This window comes from Ornithorhynchus anatinus, chromosome 11 (assembly GCF_004115215.2).
Source record: "Ornithorhynchus anatinus isolate Pmale09 chromosome 11, mOrnAna1.pri.v4, whole genome shotgun sequence".
NCBI classification, from domain to species: domain Eukaryota; kingdom Metazoa; phylum Chordata; class Mammalia; order Monotremata; family Ornithorhynchidae; genus Ornithorhynchus; species Ornithorhynchus anatinus.
In genome coordinates this window covers 43,447,026-43,460,081 of record NC_041738.1, presented here as the reverse complement: position 1 = coordinate 43,460,081, position 13,056 = coordinate 43,447,026, and the positions used below count along the sequence as shown (strand labels likewise).

Genomic DNA, 13,056 nt, shown 5'->3' with positions numbered 1-13,056 from the left:
CGGTCTAGCGGTAGGAGAACAGGACTGGAAGTCAGGAGACTAGGGTTCTAATCCTGGCTCTTGGGTAAGCCACTTCTCTATGCCTAATTTTCTACATCTGTAAAATGGGATGAAATACCAGTTCTTCCCACTTCCCTTAGAGCGTGATCCCCATGTAGCACAGGTGCTGTTTATATGATTGTAATGTATTTACCCCAAGACTTAGCACAGTGCCTGATGCATAGTTAATCCTTAAAAAAAAAAAAAGCACAATTATTATTACACAACCAGCTATATTGCCCTCTAAGACTGTAAGCTCCTTCTGGGCAGGGAAGGGTGTCTACCACTCTGGTGTATTGCACTCTCCCAAGCTTCTAAGCAGTGCGGCTTAGTGGCAAGAGTGTGGGCTTGTGAGTCAGAGGTTGTGGGTTCTAATCCCTTCTCTGCCACTTGTCTGCTCTGTGACTTTGGGCCAGTCACTTAACTTCTCTGTGCCTCAGTTACCTCATCTGTAAAATGGGGATGGGACTGTGAGCCCCACGTGGGACAACCTGATTACCATTTTTTAAGCACTTAGTACAATGCTCTGCACACAGTAAGCACTCAGTAACTATGATTGAATAGCAAGTGCTCAATAAATATCAATTGCTTGTACCAAGAAGAATATTCATGGCTCCCTTTAGCCTGTCCCACAAATTATCTTTATCTCAGGTGGTTTTTGTTAAGCACTTTCTAGATGCCAGGCACTGTTCTAAGCGCTGGGGTAGATCCAAGCTAATCAGGTTGGTCCCAGCCCATATCTCACATGGGCCTCACAGTCTTAATCCCCATTTTGCAAATGAGATAACCAAAGCACAGAGCAAGTGAAGTAATGTGCCCAACATCACATAGCAGAGAAGTGGCTGAACCGGGATTAGTACCCAAGCTTGAGGCTTTTCTATTAGGTTGCACCGCTCCTCTGCTTAAGAGGATGGGCAAGGCCTCTCCCAAAACCTTATTCCTTTTTCTGTTTTTCAGTAGTTGTCAGGTAAGAGCTCCAGGCCAAACTGTCCCCCAGCAGTGCTGTGACTTTTAACACCATAAAGTTTCCACGATTATCTTCAACTGCAGTAGAGGAAAGAACCCAATGTTCTCTTTTGCACCACCGGTGTCTGGCCTCTTGTCTTCACCCTTCTGGAATATGAACCTCTGTTGTTTTTTGTAACCTCCTGCCTATTTCTTTTCTTCTGAAAGGTCAGACTTTCCCTTTTTGAGGACTCAGAGAGCAGTTGAAATTAGAGGAGCAGAGTCGGGTCAAATTCCCTGCTACTCAAACAACAGGGAGTTTCATTGGCCTTGACATTAACATTGTGTCATTGGTCACTTGTTTCTGGCCTTGACCATTCCCCTCACCCCCACTCCAGCCCCACTACTGTGTACTGTGCATTGTGTGATAGATGATTCCATAATGTGACCAAGGAGGTGCCATGCTAGGCTGAGTTCCAGTGAAGGAGGATTTGGGGAATCTCTCTTGCTCTTCTTTCTCCCCTCCTCTCCAGCCCCCACTGGCAGTGAAACCCTCTGTGGCAAAACAGACTATCCAACCAGTTACTTCAGTTTTGTCATTAAGTGGGCAGATTCACTCACTCAGTCAATTGTATTTATTGAGCACTTACTGTGTGCAAAGCACCATATAAGTACTAGGGAGAGTACAATATAACAGACACGTTCCCTGCCCAAAATGAGTATACTGTCTAGAGAGGAAGATAGACAAATAAATAAATGTTACAGATGTGTACATAAGAGCTTGGGGTCAGCGAAGGTAATTTAGTGCCATAAAAGGCAGATTTCTTCAGGCCAGGTCTCAGCTCAATTTTATTTCTAGGAAGCTTCAACTTGCATAGATTTTTCTGAAAAACTGCAGCTCTTGTCATTTAAAAATTAATCCATTGTCATTGCCAATGGATGCCAAACTGTCACAAGGGCAAAATGCTACAAGATGTAAATGTTCCAAGAAGAGGAGCTTTGCTTTTCAAGGAGGAGGAAGAGATTGGGGAGAAACTTACTTCATAGCCAATATTACAGCTGACTGTTCTCTTAGCAAGACAGGAAGCTTTTTTTTCCTAAGTGAAAAATAATAAGCTGTAGTCGTCGTGCATTTTTTCCCTCCATTTCTGATTGTTGGTAAGTGGGCTTAAGGTAACATTTAATTGACCACTTAGCCACTGAAATTTCTCTAGGACTGCTCTGGGCATATTTATAAGAAATCTGCAATTCAACCACAACCTGTATATGCTATAGACTCTGCATTTTCCTACTGCAATAACGTTTTCTGCTGCTGGAATTTGAATCACTACTATGTTTCTACTCTTATTTTATCCCTCTGACAGTGAAAATATTGATAAAAATAATTCCTATTCCTTTTTGCCTCGCCACATATAGAAGCACCAGTGTCTACAAACATACATTCATGTGGGCCCGCATAGCCAATTAATCAATCAATGGTATTTATTGATGACTTACTGTGGGCTCATACGTAATATTTCCACATACCTGAACATATCCAAAATGCAAAAGCACATTTATCTAGATTGTAAGCTTATGTGTAGGGAATTTGTCTACTAACTCTGTTGCATTGTACTCTCCCAAGCGCTTAGTTCAGTGGTCTGCACACAGTAAGTGTTCAATGAATTCCAATGATGATGATTTAGATGCATGTTTCCTCATGGACTGAAGCATGCACATGACTTTCCCCACATTTCCCCACAGTTTGCTTTGCACATACATGCTCCCATTATGCCCATGCATAAACATACCCGCCCATGGATACATACACATATGCACATCTGCATCCTCATACTGGGGCTAATTCTAGAATGGTAGTAGACCAATGGGGAGACAGAAAACAGGGCAGGGCTGGGCTGTGCCCAGAACTGGGGGGCCAGGAAATGAGTCCCTGCCAACCTAAGCTGCAGTGCTTTCCCAGAGAGCAGTGGGTTGGATGTGAGCTCTCTGTGGGCAGGGAATGTGTCTGTTGTTATATTGTACTCTTCCAAGCACTTAGTACAGTGGTTTGCATACAGTAAGCTCTCAATGAAGAATGAATGAATGGGATAGTAGCAGCTCAGATGCTACAGCCAAGAGATTTTTTTGCCTGATGGTGGCCCCAGATCACAAGGAAAATTCAGCAGCTGCAGCCCAGGAGAGGATGGGATACGATGAAGCCAGTGAGCTTTCGGGACGCTTCTGGGGCTGATGAGTGGGGAACTTAAGGCTTTGACCTTTATGTATTATTCTGCTTCCTAGGATCTGAAATAGTAATTGTGGTAATTCTTGACCTCTCACTGTGTGTCAGCATGGTTCTGAGCACTGGGGAAGATACAAGATAATCAGGTCAGACATATTACCTGTCCTACAGAGCTCACAATCTAAGTGGAAAGGAGAAGAGGAATTGAATTCCCATTTTACAGATGAAGCAACTGAGGCACAGAGAAAAGTGACTTGACCAAGGTCATTCAGGAGGCAAGTGGTAGAGTTTGGATTAGAACCCAAGTCCTCTGAATCCCAGGCCCATGCTCTTTCCACTTGTCCATGCTGTTTCTCCACCTCCTTATCATTTTTTCATCCTAGGTTTAAGGAGGTAAACGCAGGATCGACCTTTACCTGGGTCTACCGGGTCCTGGGTGCAAGTCCTTCTACCACTGCATCAGTCATAACCCTAGGTAGGGTGGGCCCCAGTAAGGGCAACCCTCCCACTGTGAATGCTGAGTGCTCTATAGGACAGAACTCTCCTGACTAGACACGGGCTATAATTCTTTCTAAATAATATGTACTGTAGATGGTCCCCCAATGGCATTAAAGAAGTTCTTCAGAGAAAATCCAGACTGCAGAGCGAGACGGTTATGAGGAAAAATAAAATAGATGCAAATATATATGTGTTTGTGATGAAAACCAAACGGGAGAGAGCATGCATGGGCAATTGAATTTTGTCCCTCCCAACTATAAAGTGTCCCTGTAAACAAAGGCAATGTTTTATTAGCTCCAATCTCTGTTTATTTTGAGGGGGCTGCCAGCAAAGCAGCATTAGCAGGACAGACGTCTTCAATTCAAGCTGTGTCATAGACCGGGATCACTTAAGGGGGAAAGTAACTCTTACTGTTCTCCTACCCTCATTTTTTTCTCTTTCCATTAAAGGTGAAGCTTCAGATACTAATTATAGACTTGGATGATATTTTCCCAACTTACACGGCCATAGCGAGATGGATGGCAGGGTCTTTGTGAAGAAACGATGAGCTGGAATATGTGTTCATTCCTTCATTTGTATTTATTTAGCACTTACTATGTGCAGAGCACTGTACTAAGCGCTTGGAAAGTACAGTACAGTAATAGAGACAATCCCTGCCCACAATAGGCTCACAGTCTAGAGGGGAGATGCATCAATACAAATAGGCATCAATAGAGGAATTATAGATCTGTATATACATAAATGCTGTGGGGCAGGAAGAGCAAAGGGAGTGAGTTGGGGTGAAGGGGAAGCTGAGAAAAAGGGGGGCTTAGTCTGGGAAGCCCTCTTGGAGGAGGTGCATCTTCAGTAGGGCTTTGAAGTGGGGAAGAGTGATTGGTGAATTTGAGGAAGGGAGGCCATTCCAGGCCAGAAGTAGGATGTGGGCCAGGGATCGGCGGTGAGTCAGATGAGATCGAGGCACAGTGAGAAAATTAGCAGCAGAGGAGCAGAGTGTGAGGGCTGGGATGTCCAAGGAAAGAAGAAGGTGAGGTAGGAGGGGGCAAGGTGATGGAGAGCTTTAAAGCGAAGAAGAGAGCTGCTCTTTAAGCAAAGCAAGGAAATAACTGGCAATAACACTACCAAGCAGCCACCATCAGAAGTTAGCTTTCTGGGAACACACTAGTTTGAATCTAGCTCCCAATGCTTGGGACTAAATTCCATTGGATAGGAAGGATTTATTCTGTTGATGATGGGTAAGTGAAAAAGCTGACTTGCAGACTGGGGAAAGGGCAAGAAAATTGCTACTAGTGCAAGGGATGAAAAGTCACAGGTAGGGCTTTAAATGGCCTAATGACAGGCAGAGCTTTTATTATCATTAATTTAGTATTAAACATTTACTATGTTTCAAGCTTGGTTCTAAGTACTGGGATAGATACAGTGTAATCAGGTCTAAGTAGGAGGGAGAACAGGCATTGAATCCCCATTTAACAGATGAGGTAACTGAAGCACAGAAGTTATTTGCCCAAGGTCACACAGGAATAGTGCTGGAGTCAGGATTAGAACCCAGGACCCCTGATTCCTAGACCCATGGTCTTTCCACTAGGCCACACGGTTTCTTTAACTTCCAACTTCTATCATCCTCTCCCAAGCATTTAGTACACTATAGGGCAGAATAAGTGCTTAATAAATCCTATTGACTACACTATAGTAAGTTCATTCATTCATTCATTCAATAGTATTTATTGAGCGCTTACTATGTGCAGAGCACTGTACTAAGCGCTTGGGATGAACAAGTCGGCAACAGATAGAGACAGTCCCTGCCGTTTGACGGGCTTACAGTCTAATCGGGGGAGACGGACAGACAAGAACAATGGCACTAAACAGCGTCAAGGGGAAGAACATCTCGTAAAAACAATGGCAACTAAATAGAATCAAGGCGATGTACAATTCATTAACAAGATAAATAGGGTAACGAAAATATATACAGTTGAGCGGACGGGTACAGTGCTGTGGGGATGGGAAGGGAGAGGTGGAGGAGCAGAGGGAAAAGGGGAAAATGAGGCTTTAGCTGCGGAGAGGTGAAGGGGGGATGGCAGAGGGAGTAGAGGGAGAAGAGGAGCTCAGTCTGGGAACGCCTCTTGGAGGAGGTGAGTTTTAAGTAAGGTTTTGAAGAGGGAAAGAGAATCAGTTTGGCGGAGGTGAGGAGGGAGGGCGTTCCAGGACCGCGGGAGGACGTGACCCAGGGGTCGACGGCGGGATAGGCGAGACCGAGGGACGGCGAGGAGGTGGGCGGCAGAGGAGCGGAGCGTGCGGGGTGGGCGGTAGAAAGAGAGAAGGGAGGAGAGGTAGGAAGGGGCAAGGTGATGGAGAGCCTTGAAGCCTAGAGTGAGGAGTTTTTGTTTGGAGCGGAGGTCGATAGGCAACCACTGGAGTTGTTTAAGAAGGGGAGTGACATGCCCAGATCGTTTCTGCAGGAAGATGAGCCGGGCAGCGGAGTGAAGAATAGACCGGAGCGGGGCGAGAGAGGAGGAAGGGAGGTCAGAGAGAAGGCTGACACAGTAGTCTAGCCGGGATATAACGAGAGCCCGTAATAGTAAGGTAGCCGTTTGGGTGGAGAGGAAAGGGCGGATCTTGGCGATATTGTAGAGGTGAAACCGGCAGGTCTTGGTAACGGATAGGATGTGTGGGGTGAACGAGAGGGACGAGTCAAGGATGACACCGAGATTGCGGGCCTGCGGGACAGGAAGGATGGTCGTGCCATCCACGGTGATGGAGAAGTCTGGGAGCGGACCGGGCTTGGGAGGGAAGATGAGGAGCTCAGTCTTGCTCATGTTGAGTTTTAGGTGGCGGGCCGACATCCAGGTGGAGACGTCCAGGAGGCAGGAGGAGATGCGAGCCCGAAGGGAGGGGGAGAGGACAGGGGCGGAGATGTAGATCTGCGTGTCATCTGCATAGAGATGGTAGTCAAAGCCGTAGTAAGTGCTTGGGAAAGGAAAAAGAGAAACCTAAAGAACACTTCCTACCCTCAAGAAGCTTCCACTTGAAAGGGGAAGATAGATGCAGATATTTAGACAGGGAAGTGCATTTTGGCGACGAGGCTGTGATGCAGCAAGAGGCTAGACTCCTGCCTGTCGCCCAACCCACTTGCGTTCTCTTGCTTAACACAGAAGTGTCCCATTTTTTAAATTTTCCATCTAGAAAGGCTACTCTACCAATGGTGATATGTTTAGTGGATATATTTAGTTTGGGAACGACTTAGAGTTATTCCGAGCCACAAGGTTTGTCGCTGCTCCGTAGTCTGCTCACCAATGGAAGTTTGTTACTGGCTTCCAGCCACGCAGCCTGACTTCTTTGAAATTGCCTTGAATGGGCAGGTTTGTAGATGGCGCCAACATCAACAACTGGAAGCTTTCTTTAATAACTGGGCTACAACTTTGCATCAATTGTTTCTCCGCTCTAGCTGCTGGAAAGTACAGATTACCCAGGGGAGCCCTCAGAGAGCAGAGCCAGGGTACAGATGGAAAACTGAGTGGTTCTTCATCTGAGGGTGGATGATGAGGGGGAAAGGACTGCAGGGAGGACAGTGGACGTTTCCTCATTTGAGAGGATTGTACCGTTTTTTGGTCTTCAGTGAGGAGGCGGAGTGGAGTTGCTGAGGATGACATCTAAAAATATCTGATGACCTGGGAAGAGGTGAATGAATAGACATGACTTCTTGGGTTCCTGATGAGAGAGGCCTCATGGTACTCCTGGATCCTATGAAATCTGTAGCTCAGGGCCATACCCTTAAGGATGTCAGAAAAGACTATGTGAGGATGCTGCTGCTGCACGTTCTTCTTGCCTTTTCCTACATGTGAAAATATTTCTGCAAGTCTTCAGAGGGCACGTTGCCCATAAAGTTTACTTGGCAGAGAAAACCACAAGTCTCAGCCTAAGGTGAGTTTGCCAAAAAAACAAACAACCAGTAACTGTTTTGAATGGAGACGTGAGTTTGGGGTTTGTCTTTTTGATTGGTTTCTTGCTTGTTTGTTTTGGGAACAAAAGTGCTATTTCACCAAAGGGGAAGGGGAGAGATTTCGTCGGGAGAAGAGGGGACTAGGGGTCAAGATCCAATAGGTTAGGCTTTTTTTCCCCCCTCTGTCTCTGTGTGACTTGGGATCAGGAGATGGAGTTTGAGGCTCCTTGTTGAAAGGGGGCTATTTAGGGTAGGCCATTCTCTGCCCTGTTGATTTTTAGAAGGGGGCTCTGTGAGGCGAGCAGTTCTGTACGTAAGTGCCAAGCTTTTATTACCTATCCCAGTGTGAGGAAAATGAAACTGGGCATTTGAATTTATTTGTGTCCAGTGATAGGGTCTTGGGGATTAACTGCTTGCCTCACCTGCATTTACTTGTTTCCATGAGACCCTTAATCTTTTAACACAAACAAAAGAACCCTGTTCCATTGCCCTGGCAAACATACTACAGGAAGAATTACAGAGGATTAAATACTGTGCCCACAATTATCCAGTGAGTAATCGTATTTTTAGTGGTAAATCAACCTTGCCGTTAGTTTTTTTAGAAATCAGTCGTCACTGGCCCACTACATATTTATTCACCAGCCCCTCCCTCACTTAGCATCACAGCGAGCATTTAGAATCAGAAGTAAGACCTGTCTTGAGAATTATGGTTTTTAAACTATTTTATTTAAATCCTTAACTTGAAACCTGATATTTTTCCTTAGGAGTCACACTGATTGCACGAGTTGACTAGAGGTCCAAGTGTGAGCTTGTTAAACTGGACCTCGGATGGGGAGGACCTGGGTACTGAACTACGCTTTCCTCTCCCCTTCTCTTCCTGGATTCACAATGCACCGCAGCACTTAACCTCCGGCCCCAGAGCTGAATGTCTCTGAATGGGCTGGCACTGGTACTTTTCTGAAGCTTTAACTGCTTTGAAGAGGGACAGGATCGTGATTGAGAAGAAATCATGGATGGATCGGCTTCATGTGATGTAGTACTAGGTCCTACGTAAACTAGGAATGAAATGGAACATTTCAAATTTATGGCCCCACCTAAGGAAGGCAAGGTTCTGCTCAGGATGTGTGAACATGATTCGTTTTCATTGTTGGCTTCTGAGATGTTGATTTCAGGCCACCCAAGGAGGGAGAACAAGGGACATCTCTCGGCAGCGGAACTGGTGAAACTAGGATTTAATAGAAGAGGAAAGGGAATTCCCGGTGCAGGATCAGTGAAAGAGGTGTGATTTTGAGGGCCATTAGTATTTTTAACTCCGTGGCTCAGATGGAATATTAGGACATAAGGCAGGAGACTCAAAGGAGTTCTTTCTGGTGCTCGGAACTGGCGAGCTGCATTTTGGGGGATTTGGAGCTCTCCTATAAAGCTCTCAGTGTTGCTGACCATGGCACAAAAGAACATCTGGTTTTCCTTATTGAATCACTGGACCTCAGGGTCAGCCCAGGACTGAACTAGACTTCTCTGAGCAATAGTGCCAGGCCAGAGTGGGTTACCTTCTCACGAGTGCCTCGGTCCTAGTCCCGCTTCTGTGTTCTGAGGAGTGATGCTGAGAGTTGAGTGACTGTATTGGCGTTGGCAAGAAAAGGGGATTTAGTTCACTTTCCATTCAGAGGTGGAGCTTGGCCAGAGGTAGCAACTACAGTCCTAGAAATCTAAAGCCTTAAAGGAGATGCAAATCATTTCAAGTGTGTTGGGAAAAATGAGTCAAGCTTAAAATAAGTGGCTGTCTCTTCTCTCTGGCTCTCTCCATGATTTAATACATTAGAATTTGTCAAGTCTCTCAACCCCAGAAAGGTCAGAGATCTAAAAGACTGGAAAGACTGTAAGCCCCATGTGGGTTAGGGCCGTGTCCAACTTGATTGGCTTGTACCTACCCCAGAGATGAGTACAGTGCCTGACAGATAGTAAGCACTTAATAAGTACCATAAAAAATGCTTACAGAAACTCATCCTTGCTGGACTTAAAACGACAAGGGGTTTTGAATTTGGGGAATAGTACTTCCAGGATGTCCATACTAATCCCAACCTGCTGCAGCTGCCTTTGTGCAGTAATTATTCTTCTCCATTTATGTAGCTGTCCTTTGTAGTCAGAGATGTCACTCCTGTTTGATTAGGATTTATCTTCAACACCTATGTGCATCTCTACATGCTTTTGTATATTTAGGTCAGCTATTTCATCCTGAAATGTTATTAACCATTAAATCCGTGTTCCTCCTCCTACTCCCACTCTCTGTAAATAATTACCAATCTCTCCCCACCAAAGAATTGTAAAAGGTCCATGACAGTGGGGGATGACTGTCTTGTATTCTCCTAAACCCTAAATACAGTACTTTGTAGTTTGTGCTCAGTAAATATCACTGATCTGTTTGAGCTCGAGAATACTGATGTGTGACCAACATTCTTTTACATACGATAAAAGCCCTTTAATTTTCCCATCCTGCCCCACAGACCTAGTACAACATCTTGCCCAGACTGTTACCTAAATGGAATAGCTGTGGATGTCCGGGGCAATCAGTTCTTGCACTTCTGCTTGTGGGATGGTGGTGGAGTAACAAACAGGCAATATGGGTTTGATAAATGTCAAAGTAGAAGAACAAAAGTCTAGGCTAGAAAGAGGTAAGTGGTGGGAGTAGGACTTATAAACTCTATTGTTCTGGAATCATTCCTACTCCCTTGCCTTCATTTCCAGTTTTACAGTCCAGTTTGGACCTGAAAGTTCAGAATTCTGAGGTCTTTTCTGTAGGAAGAAAAAGGCCCAGGAAAGAAACTTCGTGTTCCATTGCAAAGGATATGATATCCCTGTCACTAGTTCTCCCTTTGCAATGGATGACTGCTGAAGCAATCATATGTACTAGAAAAGCAGTATGGTATAGTGGAGAGAGCACGGGACTGGGGGTCAGAAGTCACAGGTTCTAATCCCAACCCCGCCACTTGTCTGCTGTGCGACCTTGGGCAAGTTATTTCACTTCTTGGAGCCTCGGTTCCCTCGTCTGTACACTGGGGATTGAGTCTGTGAACCCCATGCAGGGCAAGGACTATGTTCAACTTGATTTGCTTGTATCCACCCCAGTGCTTAGAATAGTGTCTGGCACATAGTAAGCACTTAAATATTATGTACTGAGGTCTTACTGTGTGCAGATCATGGTAATAAGTGCTTAGGAGAGTATAGTGTAACAGAGTTGATAGTCACATTCCCTGCCCACAAAGAGCTTATAGTCTAGAAGGGGAGACAGACATTAAAAATAAATTGTGGCTGTATCCATAAGTACTGTGGGGCTGAAGGTGGAGTAACTATCAAGTGCTGAAAAAGAGTATAGATCCAAGTGATAGTGTTGCAGAAGGGAGTAGGGGAAATGAGGATTTAATTGGAGAAGACCTCTTGGGGAAGATATAATTTTAATAAGGCTCTGAAGGTGGCAGGAGTGATGGTTTGTCAGATATGAAGGGGGAGCAAATTCTAGACCAAAGGCCTCCATCGAGGAGGAAGTTAGTTGGAAGATGAGGCTGACACCCATCTTCAAAGCCATTCTAATAATAATAATAATAATGTTGGTATTTGTTAAGCGCTTACTATGTGCCGAGCACTGTTCTAAGCGCTGGGGTAGATACAGGGTAATCAGGATGTCCCACGTGAGGCTCACAGTCAATCCCCATTTTACAGATGAGGTAACTGAGGCACAGAGAAGTTAAGTGACTTGCCCACAGTCACACAGCTGACAAGTGGTAGAGCTGGGATTCGAACTCATGACCTCTGACTCCCAAGCCCGTGCTCTTTCCACTGAGCCACGCTGCTTCTCTCACATCTCCTTCTGGAAGCCTTCCTGGATAAAATTTTAATCTCCCCAGCCATTCCACCTCCTGCACCCACTAAGTAGCCACAACTTGCCTCAAGAACTTAAGGACGTATCTTACGTACACTTACTCCTCTCTGTAATATATTTAAGAATCTGTCTCCCCCGTTCAGACTTCAAGCTTCTTGAGAGCAGGGATCAAATATACAAATTCTATTGTACTCTCTCAAACTCTTAGTACAGTACTCTGGTCACAGTAGCTCATTGATTGATCCACTGGGATAGCTTTTGCTGGCCATTGTAACTTTGCAAGCAATTTTGTTAATATTATTATTGTTGTTGTTGTTGCATTTGTTTAACACTTAACATGTGTCAAGCACTGTTCTCAAGAGCTGGAGAAAATAGGCTGAACACAGTCCTTATCCCACATGGGGCTCATAGTCCAAGTAGAAGGGAGAACAGGTAAATTCCCATTTACGTAGAAGTTGTGACATGCCCAAGGTCAGACAGCAAGGAATTGCCAGAGCTGGGATTAGAACCCAGATCATTCATTCAATCGTATTTATTGAGCACTTACTGTGCCCAGAGCACTGCACTAAGCGCTTTGACTCTCAGGCCTTTGCACTTTCCACTTGACCATAAAGCATGCTCAAGCCGTGAAGTCTAGTGAGGCATAGGTGAGGTAATCAAGAGAAGTCCATTGACTTTTCCTAAAATGCAAATAACCCTGGATCACTGGCTTCATGATCTATATCAACTAGTTCCTTCTTACCTAACTGCTCTTTTCTCCCACTTCACCTTAAACTCTTTCTTCTCCCAAGAAATCTCTCAACTGTCCCTCTTCCTATTCTCTCACCTTTGACCCATTGTTTGTCTCCCTTCTCCCTCTTCCTGGGTTGCCTCCCTCCCTGATTTTGATGATTTTGATGTTATTTCAAAAATTAATTTGTTTCAAAGATTTTGGCTATGAAGTTGCTCTGAGAGTACCATTTCCTGGATTTGGAGAGTTGAAAGACTGCCAACTGATAGGAAGATAGGAGCAAACAAGAATGGAACATTGTATTTTTTTCTATCCATACATTAAAATGGTTCAAGAAGAGACTGAGGAATGGAGGCTGGAAAGCTTCACCTGGATCACTGTGCCAGAATGGAATGTGCTTTTCCATCTCCTACTCACCGTATCTTGATCTCATCTGTCCTGCTTTTGACCCCTTGTCCACATTCTCCCTCTGGCCTGGAACTCCCTCCCCTTTCATATTCGCCAGACCCCCTCTCTCCCCACTTTCAAAACCTTATTAAAATCATATCTTCAAGTGGCCTTCTCCATCCGAGCCCTCACCTCCTCTATTCCGTCTGCCTTCTGTTTCACCTGTGTACCTTAAGATTTCACTGGGAATGAATTTTCAGCATCTTGGTTATCCTTGATGAGGAAACGAGGGGACCCTTGAATACAGGGCCATGGTCCCCTATGGATTTTGCCATTATTCTCCAGGGTGAAGGATTAAAGATCTGGGTAAGTGGATGGAAGTGGAATTTCAGGCCCAAGTAAAAGTCTTTAGAAAGAACCAGGTC

The 13,056-nt window shown here is 45.0% G+C and overlaps 1 long non-coding RNA gene across 2 annotated transcripts in view; it reads left to right on the top strand.

Moving 5' to 3' along the window:
* Positions 1 to 13,056, top strand: part of LOC114815122 — a 150,631-nt gene that overhangs the window by 13,336 nt on the left and 124,239 nt on the right. The window contains exons 3-4 of one of the 2 annotated variants that reach the window (XR_003762898.2): positions 7,314 to 7,618; positions 8,402 to 10,045. The exons of the other annotated variant lie outside the window; for it this stretch is intronic. This is a non-coding gene — a long non-coding RNA (uncharacterized LOC114815122). Of the gene's footprint in view, positions 1 to 7,313; positions 7,619 to 8,401; positions 10,046 to 13,056 lie in introns of those variants that run through there. 2 annotated transcript variants of the gene reach the window in all.